The sequence below is a fragment of the Wolffia australiana genome, chromosome 6 (assembly GCF_029677425.1).
Source record: "Wolffia australiana isolate 7733 chromosome 6, ASM2967742v1".
NCBI classification, from domain to species: Eukaryota; Viridiplantae; Streptophyta; class Magnoliopsida; order Alismatales; family Araceae; genus Wolffia; species Wolffia australiana.
In genome coordinates, this window is record NC_135840.1 from 11,749,869 (window position 1) to 11,767,748 (window position 17,880).

The window sequence follows — 17,880 nt, forward strand, 5'->3', positions numbered from 1 at the left end:
ATACAAGGGATTTTAATTGGATAACTTACCCCTTATTTTTGGCTTATCAGATATATGCAGAAAGGGATTGCTATTCAAATCCGCAGTCAGATTGAAGTAATAGTAATTTTAATGAGATTGATGTTCAATAAGTTAATGAAAGTGGATAAAGATATTATGTAAAATCATCAAAAAAAATCACAGAGTATCTAAATCCAAAATTAAAGATAATAGGAGAAGGCACCCATGAGTTAGAGAGTACTAATTCAAGCGGTTTCATAGTCTTATGAGTAGAATTGGGAAAGGGAATAGTGTGAGTTTTTTGAATCCAAGAATCATCGCACACTGAGGATGCTTGAATATCTGATTTTGGCAGACCATACTTGTTGATAACTTGCTGAACGATTCTGAGATATGGATGTCCCAGTCATGCATGCCAGGTGGTGAAGGAAGTTTGCTCACCAACGTATGCTTGGGCTGATGAACAAGAGGGTGGAAAGTGATGTAGACCATCTTTAAGTGTTCCTTGGAGGAGGACATGTTGATTCAACCGATCCTTAACAAGATAATGAAAGGGGTGAAATTTGACAAAGGAATAATTATCTAGAGCAAGTTTATGAACTGATCAGAGATTATGGATTACATGGAACATGAAGAATTTTTTGAGTCAGAGGTATGTATTTTGGTTGGTGATTATATAAGAAGAACCAAGGGAGGAGTTTGCTAAACCTGATCCATGACCAATTTAGAGTCTGTTGGATTATGCATAAGATGATGGATCAACGAGCTGAGATCCGTCCAGTGTGACATGGTGTGTCATGTTGCTGTTAGGATGCCTTGATCAAGCCACAAACGGTGGGTAAGAAATTGTGGATTAGGATTGGGCCTGGAAGCTTGAAGACAGGCCCATGACATTATATGCATAGACCTGGCATTGGAAGGGCACTTGTTCTTGTTTTGTGTTGGAGTAGGACAAGTAATGCCACCCAACAATTGATGATTGAATCGTTCTTAACACTCAGGGCCATGATGCCCAAACCGCAAACAAATTTGGCATTGGGGAGCATGTTGTCGACCTCTTCCATGATTGTGATGCACCCATCATCCTCCATCATTTTATCCAAAGGAGAAACGTCCTCCGTCTAGGGGATGATCCATTTATCATCCTGATACAAGGAAGATTGACAGTGCGCGATGTTGGCCGAAGGGGCCAAATGATCTGTAGATGTTTTTTGTAGCTAAGAGTGATGTGTTGTCATGATTTCAGTACCATATAAATATGAAATGACATCCTCCAAGGTTAAGATATCAATTCGTGTAGTTAAGTTGACGCAAAATGATGTGTACTGAGGACCCAGTCCTCGGAGCAATATCTGAGTGAGCATTTTATCTTCAAGCGGATGGCCAATTGCTGCTAGGTGATCAGCAATTGTCTTCAATGTATGAACATATTCTTGGACAAGCATCGATCCCTTATGGGTGTTTGTGTAGCTTGCTTTGAATCTCTAGCATGTATGATTTGGTGGTAGATGCATAGGACTTGGTTATAACATCCCATGTTTCTTTGGTAGTTTTCTTGCGAAGGACTACATGAATGGCTGATTCAAAGAGAGAGCGTACCTAAGCATCTTTCTTCTCCCACTCCAAAAATAAGGGGTTTGGCTGCAAGATGCCTTTTTTCATTTGGAAGTTCTTTTGGCGGTGGTGGATTTTCCAGCAGAGAGAGAAGCCCTTGAGTTCTGAGAAAATTGATTAGATGGGTATGCCATAGCAGGTGATTATTTGAGGTGAGGTTGATGGGAAGAGAATGGAACTCAAGAAGCATAACTCCAGGTAACACAGGAAGCAGCATAACATTTTGGGTATGTCCATCCATTGATGATGGAAGCTATGAAAGAGTTGAAGCAAGGAGTAGAGATAACGAGGAATACGAAGAAAATAGCAGGAAGAGTCTAGAAGACGAGAGTAGAAAACTGAAAAAGTAAGTTACGTTTGATGGATGTTAGATGGTTTCAACATTAGAAGGAGAATTTGAGGTATGTTGGGTTTACAATGGTCAAGCAAGATGTCAAATCATTTTTACGAGATGATGTGGTATTGTCGTCATTAGTTACTTTAACATCTATCTCTCCCTTTTTCTCTCTCGATATCGCTCTTCTCTTTCTCTTTCCCTCTTTCTCTCTCTCTGTCTCTCTTACTACTCTCACTCATGCTTACTCCTCTCTCTCCCTCTTTCTCTCTATGTGTCTATCACTTTTGTCTCAACCTCTCGCACTTCTTTCACTCTCGCTCAATCCTCTGTCTCTCTCTCTCTCTCTTTCTATCACTTTTCTATTTGCCTCTCGCACTCCTCTCTCTCTCTCACTCCTCTCTCTCTATTGCTCTTATCTCTGCTTCTTGCACTCCTCTCTCACTCTCATTCGCTTCACTCTCTCTATATCTCTCTTCATCGCTCTTCTCTCCCTTTTGCACTCTTCTGTCACTCACACTCACTCCTCTCTCTCCACTTTCTCTCTATCACTCTTCTCTCTCCCGCTCTCTCCTCCCTCCCTCTCTAATATCTAGCTTGGTCCTCTCACCCTCTCTCTTTCTTTATCATTTTTCTCTTGCTGGCTCCTTTGTCTCGTTCCCTTGCTCTCTCTCGCAATCACTTGTGTGAATGTGTGAGATGTGCGATGCAAATTTCTGCAGGAATTAGCACCAAAAATTGCACAGGGGTTTTGGTGGGACCAAAAATTTCGCACAAGTGTGTGAATTTTCTGACAGCACTGCACGAGCTTCTCTAATGTTACTGGATGGGAGACATGATTAACTATAAATCAGAGTCACATCCTTCACCACTGCCATCCATCCCGCCACGTTCCATTAGGGATGGCCATTTAGGGAAGGTCGTTTCGTGCAACTGGAGAGAAAATCATGTGATACGCAGTCAGGTTCAAATTTTGGATCACACATCGGACACGTCACAGGTAATTCGCATCGCAGATCACACAAGGCTGTGTGTGGTGTGAATGATCAAATATATATGATTTTTTTAATAGAGTATAAAGAAGAAAGAGGTGGAAATTTGAGCATCGAGAGCAACGAGAATGGTGGGGCTTCTTGCGATTTCATTGTTGTATGGTGTTGGATGTTTGAAGAGGGTACCTGAGCCTCAAAAACACATTAATGTAGTTCTTCTTCTACTAAGCTTGCATCTGATCTTAACGGTGCATCCTACATCTGCATTTATGGAACCTCTGAATCTAATTCTGGTGGTGATTTGTTGCTTATGATGCAGAACTCCGTCATATCCTTCACATTTACATGTGACATTGTCAAGTAATATTGGCCATCTAGGTCACTCTATATAATCTTGTTTTCGTGCAAATGGCCTCAATATGTTATGAATTCAACTTTCATAATGCAACATCTTGAATGTTGTGAATGTCTGAGTTATCAACGATATTGTTATGATTATTTGTAATGAGATAAACAAAGCTTCAGAAAGAAAAGTGATCTTCTGTACCATCTCAGAAGGAATTCTAAGAATTCAAGATTATTTATTAAATCCGTTGATGGGATATGTGATCCAAATTTATCATTATTCAATCTGTAGTTGTGATATTTATTCAAGGTTATCAACCGTGGTGCTATGACCATCTATAAGGGGATAAACAAAGTCTCAGAAATAAAAACAGATCTTTGGTACACTTCTCAGTAGGATTTCCAATAATTCAAGAATATTTATTCATTAAATCAGTAGGATATTCTGTACACATCATTTTGGAGTAAGTGACTTGGAATGGAATATGCAAAATACTCTATATAGTAATGTTCTCATATTAATGCTTTTATCAAATTGATCATTCTTTCTTCTTTAGATTTTACACAAAATCTAAAGATCAGTGGGCGAGTTATGTTGATTATTCACCAACAAGTGATATGTTGGAGAGTAAATCTTATCATTTAACTGGCATTTTTATTTCTTAAATGCTGAAGAAATCTTAACCATTTTTGAGGGATGGGTCCATTAACCTTTTTCATACATGGGAAGTTGCATGTCTCTCATTTCAATCAACAATTGCTACATACTCTTCAGCTGCCTCAGTTCCACAAATTCAATGGGAACATATTTATCAACTCTCAGATTACACACTATATAGACTGTGTATCCCTCATCACGAGATGAATCCATATTTACTAATTTATACGTACCATAACTCAAGATGTTGCACTTGCATTATAATGCCAGAAATATGATTTGATTAATTATATGGAGCATGCTCCATGTAAGGTATGGTTATGACCCTGTTGCAATTATATCAGAATGCACAAAGTACCCTACTATGGGCCTCTTCCCTTCTGATTACCTGTATGCAGTATGCTCTAGATGAGCTATGGTTAGCAACCTAATCTGACTATCACAGGTCATGTTCACTTACCTTAAGCCAAAGTAACTTTTTTACTAAAAAATAGTATTGCATGATCCTAGGCATCTCAATTACCTTTTTTTATTGGGAAGTCCATGCTCTGAAGAAACAAAATGTAATTGCATGTCCATCATTTAATCCAACAAACGACTTCTTCTTGATTGATGTATATGATAATCTCTATTTTTCTACTCTTTAAATGGAAACTCTGTTTGATATATTTTTTATGTTTCTAAAAAAAGTCAATATCCTCAATTGTATGTGCAATAAAGTTCACGCAGGTACATCTCTATTAGGCTTAGCAATGACTTTGAAGAAACCCAACAAGTGAGAATTCACACGTTGAATCAATTCCTCAATTCAACTAGTTCTTTCTTTCCTTCTTGTTCTGCAATTTGACTATTTCAACCTGTGTTTCAAGTGAGAATTCACACTTTGAATGAAAAATTAATATTTTTAAGATGAACCCTTTTCTTGAGTTATTTTAAAGGAACCACTCTTACCATCAATGCTAAAATAAATGATTTGTGATAGTCTATACAAGATCAATCACATTATTCACATACTGTTTGTGTGTACGTTCAAAGCACTCTACATTGGTATTTTTATGTGAAATTAACTGTACAAATATAAATACATGCTTATGATTCAAATTGAGTGATTTATCTGCTTTTGAATATGTTTCTTGATGAATATTTATGTTGATGAAATAGAAATGCATGTGTTTTCTCCATTTGTTGGAATGGAACAGAAGAAGGGGAGTTATATTTTTTCTCCTAAGTTTTTCGTATAAACTGGTCCATTGACATAAACAACATTCAACATATGTACATGAGTCAGTCGTGGGTTAGTACAACAAGGCAATTGTGACATTATTTTTTCATAAGTGTCTTAAAATTAGGCGACTTATTTTGAATCAGTTAATGGCTCGTCTTATAATGGCAATATGGTGTTTATGTTGATCCTCGGTAAACAGGTTTATCAAGTAAGAGATCAAGTTGCAAATTTATTGTATAAATATTCTGTATTTAAGGAGGTAAGTTCTTCTCAACTAATAAAATTTTATCTCTCCCAAGTCATAATTTATGTTACTACATGCAAATACCTTCATTTCATAAAACTTTATATTAATAGGATGGAGCACAGAATGTCCTCGCACGAGCAGGTTTTTGAACTCATGTCTGCAGAGGATGACTCTAATGATAGTACTGTAGAAAGAAAACAGAGAAGAACTTGCCTTAATGCATTTCCTGCGTTAAGGTACTTTATATCTGTAGGAAAACAGAAGTTCAAGTTAAAAATATGTGGTGTCATTGTAGGCCGCGCTAGATATATAAGCAGCACCCCTCTTTGTAAACATCTAGAGAGTTTCATACTAAAGTTTATGTTAAGTAAACGGGCCCAGGCGCCCAAAATAAACTTTTCAATTATATGTGTTTACAAATAAATCAAGAGTTGAATCAGGTCAGATAGTACATTCTCAATGAGGGCATCTGGTACAGTTTTTTATGTTCAATATTAGGAAGGTTCAGAATGAATAATGCTAATCAATGATCAAATGTTCTTCAAGAAATTAAATAACCGTCATAAAGTCGAAGTGAATAAAATACAATTTCTAGTTTGTACATCACTCGTAAACGCTCTTAAAGTCACGTCTTTCATTGTAATATTATTAATATTTATCTTGATCTAATTCCCATCTCAATCTGACCTTATAACTCAATGTATGTTCAACCAAAAGTTTGATTCAGCAAGAAAGAACGAACGTGATGCTAATCACCGAAGGTGATGCCTGGTATGAAGATCAAAGGTTTCGAAGGGGCGAAGCAAATAAAGAACTGAGGTGCCAAATTATGAAATGTTTTGCCTGCCTCTATCTTCGCAGATACAAAAGCTCTCAGTTGAGTAATCATTTGATTAAATGTTGAATGAGGCCCTAAAAAGCTTGATTTGTGCAAAAGAACTCATTTTGGTTGGGCAACTCCTAGGTTCCGCTCGATAACATTGATTAGCATCACTTTCACTTCGTCTCTTCTGCTTTGCTCTCGATAGTAAAGTCACACCTTATCTTCAAGATTAGTTTCTTTCATTTATCCACTGGATAACACTTCATCGCTCCTGAGTGCCCTTCACTTCGTTCCTCAAGAATTTGATAACCTCAAAACCTGTGTAAAAACTCAATGATTTTCACTCATTCAGCTTAAGACGATTGCTTATGTACCTTAATCATGATTTTAGAACCAACTAACAGTTTATTTGATGGAAGTGGCTAAATCAGAATAGTGGCATGACAACAAGGGTGCTTCGCCCGATCCAGTGGATCATTATAGACAATTGTAGAAGCAAGCTACCTTCTGGATGTGCAACCTTATCAAAATTCCATCGCACTTGCTTAGTAAGCTAGCTTGGTAAGCTAAGCAAGCCTGGTTGTATAGGCATTATGGTAGGATGTGGATCGATCATGACGAGAATGGACTTCTCCATAATGTAATTTGCAATTGGGATTTAGAACTGGAATAAGTTTAAACAGATGATGAGGGTTACATCCTAATAAGTATCGTGTCCAAACTGAAGTATTGCATCTATCTTTGGAATAAATCTATGCTTCAAGTCCAGAGCAGTTGCATTTCCACTATCTCCTTACGCTTTTCCACCATCTCCTGACGCTTGCTCGAACCTCGCTCGATAATTAAAGTACAAAACTAACAGATACCCTTGAGCCGCCTCAACTATTGCTTAAAGATTCAAGTCTTTAAGTTATCGAATCCAGAAAAATGATTACAGGAATTATTTAAAAGGAAGGAAAAGACGGGGTGCCCTTGGCCTATCCTCCTTGAGTTGTGTTTCGCAGGTCAGGTTTAGGGTTTGCTTTCTTTTCACAGGGAAGGGTTAGGGTTTGCTTGCTTACTTTCTTGCTTGATTGCTTGCTTTCTTTTTGTAGAACAGGGTTAGGGCTGGCTTGCTTTTCTATAAACTGATGAATGTTACAAAGTAAATGAAGATGAAGATTCAGGCACGACTTTAGGAGCGATGAAGATTAAGATATAGGCGTGCATTTATGAGCAGAAGTAATGGAGCAAAGAGTGCTACGAAGTCAATTTAGATTCATCTGAAGATTCATGCGCAAGTTTAGGAGAGAAGTCATGCGCAAGTTTGGAGTATTCGTGATGGCAGATGGGCCACGACCTACGAGCCACACGCGACGTTGATTGAGCAAACATCTGAAGTTTTCATTCCAACACCGGCTGCATTTTCTCTGGCCTTCTCTCGCAAACGGACAACCACCATTGATCACTGTCCGCCGTCCACCAGCGGATCTATCGACCTAGGGAAGATCTAACAACTGTCGGGTTTCGATAATTTCCACGCGGCCTCGTTGACCTCCCTATCCTTGCTTGGCCCATGGAATCTCTTCTCTGCTACCGATCTTCGTCTGCCATCCGCCAATGATTCATTCATTCGAGAGAAGATCCAATAACCGTCGGGGGGGCCTGTTGAACTCCCGTGCGGCCACCTTTGACTGCCCCATCATTGTTTGGTCCACGGTATTTCTTCTCTGCCACCGACTATGACCGCTTTCTGCCGGGAATTCCTTCGTTTCGAGAGAAGATCCAATTTCCATCGGGGTCTGTTGAACTTCTGTGTGGATTCATTTGACCGCCCTAACAGTGTTGACCCAAGGGATTTCTCTTCCTCCGTTCGAGCCATTATCCCTCACCTGTTGAACATGCCAAACTGGTGAAGAACGAGCCAGCACGGTTAAATTTGGCTGAGGATTTTCTTCCCTCCGGACATCCCAGGCGCCTTGCCTTCGTACAGGAATTTGCAAGAGGTCATAATCTTCTGCTCTAATTCCCCTTTATTTTACAGCTTAATTATCTTTTCCAGTGCCGATTCTCATCACCCTGCCGGAGAGTTATTTTATAGGACTAGTCCTTTCATCTGCGAAAGTAGGAACCTTCATTCTTGGTGTCGAATCAGATTCATCGTCAACGAAGGTTGGAACACTTTCGGGCAGTAATTGCCTTTCCCTCCTCGTCGGTGTTTCATGCAGATCTATCGCGTCATCAGGAGCCTGCCCGACTCTAGACCTCTCGTGTCATCCCTCTGTCCATCGATCTAGTCAAAAAACAATTGAACTACCTTTCGTTGTTTCAAACATTGCATCATTCATTCACAGCATCCCGCACATCTATTCTCTGTGGTGAAATCCAATCCGACGATTCCGTCAAATTGTTCTACATCAAGAATACATAGGGAGAAAATTGGCCAACGTTGCTTGTGTATCACTAACACTTGACGCGTGGACTTTAAAGAACAATATTGCATTCTTAGGGGTGATTGTACATTGGGTAGACATGGAGTGGAAACTATGTGAGAGTGTGCTTGGCATACACCATTTGAAAGGCCCCCATAGTGGAGAAAACATGAGTGCACAATCATCCTCCACATTTTGGCAGAGTTAGAGCTGAAAACAAAGGTATGCATCACATTATGATGAATGATATGTTTCTTCTCTCCTCCTTTTTATAATTATGATGTATTTTACGCATGTGTGTTCAATGACCACCAACAACAAATTAAATAACAAGAAAATGATAAGTATTAGCAGAAGAACTAAAGCTAGTGAACCCTCATTTTAGTGCGAGTAGGTACGTGATGTGCATGGTGCATGTTGTGAACCTTGTCGCCCAGGCCAGGCCAAGCTCCTTACGTGTGACTAAGGCACCATTAGAGAAAGTCATTATAGATGCTAATGATATCCTTGGGATGAACGACATTGATTCATGTGATGAGTTTGGTTCATCTACGTTGGGTAATGCTATACGTCACCTGAGGGACATAGTCATTGCATGGATACTGCCTTTGCTTGCCAATCAAAGTCGGCAACAGCAAATGAAGCAATAGTGATTATTAGAGCTATAACGAGACATCTTGGTAGTGTCATGTGCGGTATCAGAGGTGCAACCATGTTTCAAGTAAATAGTGTCATATCATCACGGCAACAAACATTTGTCTACAATGCTAGTTTGGCGATGAAGATCGAGATGACTAAATATGCACAATCCTCACTCACAACCAGGCCTTCATCTTTGCTGCACTAGTTGATCCATCCATGACGCGATGTTTAGTTGGTGGTGACTACCAAGAACGAGGTGATATCTTATGTGCAGAATTTACTAACCAAGCATGAGGTTTCTAGTGATCTGAGCATGGATTGTTCAATTTCTTCATGATCTTTTCGTCCATCTCAGAAAACTTTAGTTTTTTTAATGAAGCACTCAACGAGTTGTTGCCAGACAATGAGGACACACCCACCATTGATCCCGTGCATGAGCTAGATGTGTACATTAAATTGGTGGAAGGTCACAGGTGAACACTCATATCCAAGGTTAGTAGTGGTTGCGAAGGAAATCTTGTAAGTCTCGGCAACAAGTGCGCCCTTAGAGAGATTCTTTCACTGCTGGTCGTGATCCAGTATGATAGCGGAGAGCATCCATCTACTCATGACATTGAAGTGTTGGCCGCGAGTGGAGGACAACATCAACAGCGATACCAACAAAATGGATGAAAATAGTGACGAGGGCCCAATTGTAGATTAAGATTACGCTCCTTTTTTTGCCTCAACATATTGAAAGATTTAAACACTATTTTATGTATTGATGGGAAACGTGCCATGACAAATCATTTTTTTTATGAAGCTATATTTCTATAATGTCTCCAACTTTTTTACTCATAACTATTTTTTAAATACTTCAAGAACCACATTAAACCTAATGTTCTAAAACTTTTAGATATAATGCCTAATAGTTTGAATATGATGATGAGAAATCTAACAGTTATAAATATATTTTGTGACTCATAAAAATGTTATCAAACACTTGTGCCCATGTTAATCATAGTGTTCTTAAAGTACTTATCATAACGCTCCTAAGTTTGTCTAACATTTTAATGATTATCTATGTAGTGGTGGAATCCAATCATTATCAATGTAATCATGATGTTTAATAATGTCACTCTACTATTAAACATGCCCCCAAGTTTGAATAACACTATAATTACTCTATACGTAGTGGTGAAATCCAAAAATCATGAAATTAATTTCACTCCAATAGTTATTTTATTACCTTAATAAACTTTTTGCACTATAATGTCATTCTAGTAGTAAGAAAGTATTATTAAAGTCACTGTAATGGACCTCCCACAGTGCAAAATTGTGCGTATAGTTCAGGGATGCGGACGGAACGATTTTTTCATCCCGGGATGAAAAAATTGTCCCGTCTGAGGATAGGGACAAATCTCGGGACGAAAAAATTTGTCTTGAGGACCACCGGACGGGATGGTCTTTGTCCCGTGGGACGAAAAAACCGTCCGTCCGGAGGTCCCCGGGACAAATGAACGGAGGGATGTGGATGAAAAACCGTCGGATTCACATCCGACGGTTGAGATCTCGCCACGTGGCCTCGCTATGACAATTTGCATCAAGGTCCCTGCATTTTTTTGTGCTTGCAAAGTGACGTCGCTCAGAATTAATTTTACATATGTCCACTAGTGGGGCCCGCTCGCAATGCTCGCTTCGGGTGGAGAGAGAAGAGATAGAAAGCAGGGCTGTACTCATTCTGGGAGATAATTAAAAAATCCCATCTTCAGCCACTCAAGCGAACCACACAGATCTGAAGCTTGTAGACATATGACGGAGAAGGAAAAAAACGAAGGCTCTTTCGTTTGGATTACATGTCGGGGATAGCATAGAAGATGGGTGGTGGAGCAGACCTCACTTGGTCTCTATGCAACAATTTTTCCCATTCATTCTTTGCATCGACACTTCTCGCCTCCACCGCCAACGAAATTCTGAAATTCAAATCCCCCAAGAGAATTATCTGACTGCTAGATTAAGAAGAATAATTTGAAATGAAGTAGAGTATAACTAAGTAGAGTATAAGAATTTATAAGGGCAATAGAAGTCCATTTAAATTTGGTAGCAGGCAAGGATGAAAAGGCGCCTAAAAAACATCCCATCGGCATACGTGCAATACCAACAATGCAGACATCTGTGCATAAACAATCATTTTAGAACGATATTTTACAGGTGTGAATAATCAACCCATGAATTAGATCAAGAGATAGTTTAATATTTGAGAACTAAATAAATTATTGACTATTGTAGAGATGGTGTGATTAATCGACCCATGAATTAGATCAAGAGATAGTTTAATCTACTTGAAAACTAAATAAATTCATAATTGGACAGATGGTGTGCCTAATCTACCCATGAATTAGATTGAGAGATTGTTTAATATATTTGAAAATCTAAATAAATTAACGATTATGGGACATATAGTGTGACCAATCGACCCACGAATTAGATCGGAGACTGTGAGAGAGATAGTTTACTCGATTTGAAAAGCAACGTGTAAAAAACTCATAATTGATCGGATACTACGTGAGGGAAAAAAAACAATCTTGATCGCAGATATGGATAAAGACGATGAAAGCGGAATTTATTTCCCATATACAAACAACAAAAAAAATCTAGAATATCGTTCTAAAACGAATCATTAATACACGAATCAACAATGCAGACATCCGTCCCTAGAGCCCTCGGAAATCAAAAAACTGAAGGTGCATTGCTCGTTTGGATATGGAAACACAGGATATTGATTGCAAATCTAGGTATGAAGGTATTCGTCAAACAGTAGGAGTGAGAAAATAAGGGTTTCGACAGTGGTACAGAGAGAAAGAGATAGAAATTGAAAGAGAGAGAGAGAGAGTGAAAGAAAGTAAGAGAAAGAGAGAGTAAGATACTAAGAGAGATAGTGAGAAAGAGATTAATAAGAGAAGAGAGTGAGAGAGAGAGAAAGAGAGAGAGAGAGAGAGAGAATAAGAGGAGAAATAGAGAAAGAGAGAGAGTGAGAGAGAGAGTAAGAGGGAGAGAGTGTGAGAGAGAGTGAGAGAGAGAGTAAGAGAGTGAGAGAGAAAAAGAGAAAGAGTGAGAGAGAGCGTAAGAGGGAGAGAGTAAGAGAGAGAGAGAGAGAGAGAGTAAGAGAGAGAGTGAGAGAGTAAGAGAGTAAGAGAGAAAAAGAGAAAGAGTGAGAGAGAGAGTGAGAGAAGAGAAAGACGGAGAGAGTGTGAGAGAGTAAAAGAGAGAGTGAGAGAGGGAGTAAGAGAGAGAGTGAGAGTGAGTAAGAGAGAGAGAGAAAGAGAAAGAGTGAGAGAGAGAGTGATAGAGAAGAGATAGAGGGAGAGAGTGAGAGAGAGTAAGAGAGAGAGTGAGAGAGGGAGTAAGAGAGAGAGTGAGAGAGAGAGAGAGTAAGAGAGAGTGTGTGAGATAGTAAGAGAGAGAATGAGAGAGAGTAAGAGACAGTGAGAGAGAGTAGGAGAGAGTGAGAGAGAGTAAGGGAGAGTCAGAGAGAGAGAGTAAGAAAGAGAGAGTGATAGATAGAGAGAGCGTAAGAAAGAGAGAGTAATAGATAGAGAGAGCGTAAGAAAGAGAGAGTAATAGATAGAGAGAGTAAGAAAGAGAGAGTAATAGAGAGAGATAGAGTGAGATTTTGAGAGAGAGAGAGAGTGAGAGTGAGTGAGAGAGAGAGATAAGGGAAGAGAGAGAGTGAAAGAGTGGGAGAGAGAGTGAGAGTGAGTGAGAGAGAGATAAGGGAAGAGAGAGAGTGAAAGAGTGGGAGAGAGAGTGAGAGTGAGTGACAGAGAGATAAGGTAAGAGAGAGAGTGAAAGAGTGGGAGAGAGAGGAAGAAGACTGCACGTGGGCCTGAGGTTTTCAACTTTCAGGAGAGAATTTTGGGGTTTCTTACAAATAGAGAGAAAGAGATAGAAAGAAGCCTGTACGTAGACCTGAATGATCCCGTCAATTTGTAGGAGAGAGAAAAAAGTGTTTCGAGGGAAGCAGAGAGAGGAAGAGATGGGAATTGAAGTAGAAACCTGGGGACGGAGAGCGAGAGAAAAAACACATAAACAGATAGAGAGAGAGAGAGAGAGAAAAAAAAAAAAAAAGAGAGAGATTGGGAAATAGAGCGAGGTAGATAGATAGAGATAGAGAGTAATAGATAGAGCGAGATAGATAGAGATAGAGCAAGATAGATAGAGATAGAGAGAGATAGAAAGAGATAGATAGAGATAGAGAGAGATAGAGCGAGATAGATAGAGATAGATAGAGATAGAGAGAGATAGAGCGAGATAGATAGAGATAGATAGAGATAGAGAGAGATAGAGCGAGATAGAGAGAGGTAGAGCGAGATAGATAGAGATAGAGAGAGATAGAGAGAGATAGATAGATAGAGATAGGGAGAGATAGAACGAGATAGATAGATAGAGATAGGGAGAGATAGAGCGAGATAGATAGATAGAGATAGAGAGAGATAGAGCGAAATAGATAGATAGATAGATAGATAGATAGATAGAGATAGAGAGAGATAGAGTGAGATAGATAGAGATAGATAGAGATGGAGAGATAGAGCGAGAAAGATACAGAAAGAGGGAGATAGATACGAATTGAGAGAGATTGAGTGAGATTGATAAAAATAGATAGAGACAGAGAGAGAAGCCTGTACGTAGACCTGAACATTTCTGTCAATTTGTAGGAGATAGAAAAAAGGGTTTCGAGAGAAGCAGAGAGAGAAAGAGATAGAAATTGAAGTAGAAACCTAGGGACAGAAAGAGTGAGAGAAAGAACACATAAACAGAAAGAGAGAGAGAGAGAGAGAGAGAAAAAAAGAGAGATAGGGAGATAGAGCGAGATAGATAGATAGAGAGAGATAGAGCGAGATAGATAGATAGATAGATAGTGATAGAGAGAGATAGAGCGAGATAGATAGATAGATAGATAAATAGATAGAGAGAGAGATATAGCGAGATAGATAGATAGATAGATAAATAGATAGAGAGAGAGATATAGCGAGATAGATAGATAGAGATAGAGAGACGTAAAGCTAGATAGAGAGAGATAGAGCGAGATAGACACAGATAGAGCGAGACAGATACAGAAAGCGGGAGATAGATACGATTTGAGAGAGATTGAGTGAGATCTATACAATAGAGAGAGAGATATATATAGAGATAGAGGGATATAGGTGAAGAGAGAGCGAACCAGAGAGATGGAGAGAGAGATGGAGATCGAGAGAGAGAGAGAGAGAACAGGGGAGAAAGAGAGGAAATGAAACCTGCAGGCGTTGCCGGAGAGGAAATCCAGGGGGCTTCGAGGACGTTGCCAACTGCATGGATGACGCTGGAGAACATCAGAGTCCTTGCAGTTGAACCCCATTATCTGATGAATGTGCATTCCAGTTGACCCCCCTGCCCTCCACTTTTGTAACCCTTTTCTTTAAAAGAGCATTTCTGATGGGAAACCCATGAACGAAAACAATAACCTTCTTTCTCTTTCACCAGTGAAGGAAGGTACAGCCAATCAGAGGCCAGGATGAACATCTTATGTTCGTTTTCTTCAATCAAATTGGTAAATATACTCAAATTTGTAAATGAAATTGGTAAAGTACAAAGAACTGTTAAGAAAAGATGATTATAGCTTGGCTAGAATCCCTGCTTCGATCCTCGCTGACGGATGACGACTGTAGAATTATCCCATTTAAAGTACAAAGAACTGTCAAAAAAACCAACCTTTGATGGAAGTTCAAACTTTTTGAGCTTGCAGCGTATTCCTTGGTGAAGGGGGTGTTTCTCCTCCATCCATTACAACCTATGGAGCACCATGAAGGGATGTCTTTGACACATCCTTTAATCATGCACCAACAGGTGCTCTAGAAGAAGTTAGTTTATTGGCAGTTTTTTCTATTTGAACAGTTGTGTTTGTGCCTATAAAGGCCAGGATGTAATGTGTGTTTATTTGCTCTTCCAAACTCAATTCAAGTGTTGTTTTGTTCTCTCTATTCCTCCTTTTCTCTGAGTGTTTTTGAGTGAGTGTGTAGAAGTGTTCTTTGAACACATTCTCCACAACAAGGGGGGAGGGGGAGTTTACCTAACACTAGGAACAAAAAAATATATTGCGGCAAAAATGAAGCGCGATAACATATCAATACAGAAGATTTTGATCGAAAATCTGCGATGAAATCGGACTTATAAAATCTGATTTGATCGGACCAAACACGGATTGAAGATCAACGATTTTTAAATCAAAAAAAATGAACCTTTGATGGAAATTCAAACTTTTTGGTCTTCCAGCATATTCATTCGAGCAAAAAAATATATTGCGGCAAAAACAAAGCACGATTACAGATCGATACGAAAAGATTCTGATTGAAAATATGCGATGAAATCGGACTTGATAAAATCTGAAAAAAAAATGGTTCTCTGTAGCCAAGCTACAAAGATTTTGTTACATGACGAAAAGATTTTGTTACATCACGCCGTGATTACAGATCAATACGAAAAGAGGATTCTGATCGAAAATCTGCGATGAAATCGGACTTGATAAAATCTGACAAAAAATGGATCTTTGTACTTTTACCAAGTTCTAGCCTTCAGCGAGGATCGAAGCAGGGATTCTTTTGTTACAGATTCTGATGACCAAAAAAAGCGGATCTTTTGTTACATATTCTGATCGAAAAGATTTTGTTACATCACGCCGCGATTACAGATTGATACGAAAAGAGAATTATGATAAAAAATCTGTGATGAAATCGCACTTGATAAAATCTAAAAAAACAGATTTGATCGGGCGAAACGCGGATTGGAGATCAACGATTTTTAGATCAGAAAAACCAACCTTTGATGGACACGACTATTACTTCCAGTCGATAAAATTACTGGCCCAGTTCGTACAAAATTCTACTACGCGAGAGAAGAAATAAGTAAACAATGATTAAAAATAGTTAACAACATAAAGAATAAACTTGAAGCATAGCGAGGTAAACGGGATTACCAATTAGAAATTTCTCTTGGACGATCGCGTCGTCATTTTCCGCGTTCGCCTCGATTTTTTTTCTCCAACATTGATCTTTCCTTTCAGTTTCTTCTCTCTATATATATGAAAAGCTTTTGATCGATCGATGGTGATGAAACACGAATAAACACGGAGAAACCGTTTGCTTTCTCAACCGTTTTTCGACTCTCAATATATATCAAAGTTTTTCTCAAAGCAACTGTCCTACGTTCTCAACTGTTTTTCAACTCTCTCTCTCTCTCATTCTCTCTCTTCTCTGTCACTCTCTCTTCTCTCTCACTCTATTTTCAGCCAATCAGAGGCCAGAAGGGTACACCAATTGCTATTATAGTAGTACTAGTGGGTCCCGCTTGCAATGCTCGCTTTAGATAATTTTTTGTGCATTTGTGCGGGGTGCAGTGAGAATTTCATGCCTTTGTGCGGGGCGCGGGAGGCTAGGGGAGGAGGGCGGGGCGACAGGGAGGGGGATCTCTCACTCTCTCTCTTTTGTCAACCAATTAGCGTCCAAAAGGGTACACCAATTTCACACATCGCACCGCACGGAATATTTGCACACCATTTCGCACACTGCACACGGATCTGTGCGGGGCGGTTATGTGCCCACACCGTAGCCCCGCCCCTCTCTAGGCCACCCGCACCCCTCCCAGCTACCGGCCCAGCCCTCCCCCAAATGCCCACGGTCCCCCCAGCTGCCAGCCCGGCCCTCCCCCAACCGCCCGTGCCCCCTCCCAGCCGTCGGCCCGCCCCTCCCTCGACCGCCCATGCCCCCTCCCTACCACCCACGCCCCCTCCCAGCTGCCACACCGCCCTTCCCTGCCGCCGCCCCGCCCTCCTCCCCCGGCCGCCCGCACTCCCTCCACGCCGCTGCCAGCCCCCTTCCCCGGCCGCCCGCGCCCCTTCCCCGCCGCTGCCCGCCCCCCTCCCCGCCGCCCGCGCCCCTCCCGCTGCTGCTCCCCCTCCCCCGCCCGTCGCCCTATCGCCCTCTCTCGCTGATGACCGCCCCCCCTCCCTGCTTCCCTGGGGTGGCTTCACCGGCTCAGGTGGCTTCACCGGGATATTTAAATCCAGGCGTGCGTACCGTCACCTTGGCTTGCCGGGCGGCCTGGACACGAATGGCTGGCACTGTCGAGGGCGGCGGTGACGTCTCCGAAGACGTATCCGGGGCTGCGGCTGGCGCTGTCGAGGGCGGCAGTGACGTCTCCGAAGACGTATCTGGGGTTGCGGCTGGTGCCGTCGGGGATGACGGTGACGTCTCCAAAGACGTTTCTGGGGTCGCTGCCGGGGCTGCGCCATCAGACTCCATCTCGGTTGGCGGCTTCCCAAGAGGCTGCGCCTGCGTAGAGAGACGGATAACGGATTCCGTCTCAAAAAAAAAAGGGTTAATAGCACGAAATATCCCAAACTGATTCAAAAAATCTGAGAGGTATCCTACACTTTTTTTTGGCACAATATATCCCAAACTCGCTAAGTCGACGATGACATATCCCGGTGATGACGTGGAATCCCTTATGGCTGCCAGGTGGATTTCCGGCCAGATTTTGACCTGGCATAATCCACCTAGCAGCCACGATGGATTCCAC

At 40.7% G+C, this 17,880-nt stretch overlaps 1 long non-coding RNA gene across 2 annotated transcripts; it reads right to left on the reverse strand.

Annotated features, from left to right (window-relative positions):
• Positions 1 to 10,994: 10,994 nt before the first annotated feature.
• Positions 10,995 to 16,379, reverse strand: LOC144704622 (uncharacterized). Of its 2 annotated transcripts, none has more exons than XR_013581864.1 (4): positions 16,280 to 16,379; positions 16,124 to 16,188; positions 14,565 to 14,780; positions 10,995 to 11,243 (listed from the first exon to the last, which is right to left on the reverse strand). It is a non-coding gene; the product is annotated as an uncharacterized LOC144704622 (long non-coding RNA). The 2 variants fall into 2 exon arrangements; XR_013581865.1 differs by having other exon boundaries at positions 16,124 to 16,185; positions 16,280 to 16,339.
• Positions 16,380 to 17,880: the final 1,501 nt, after the last annotated feature.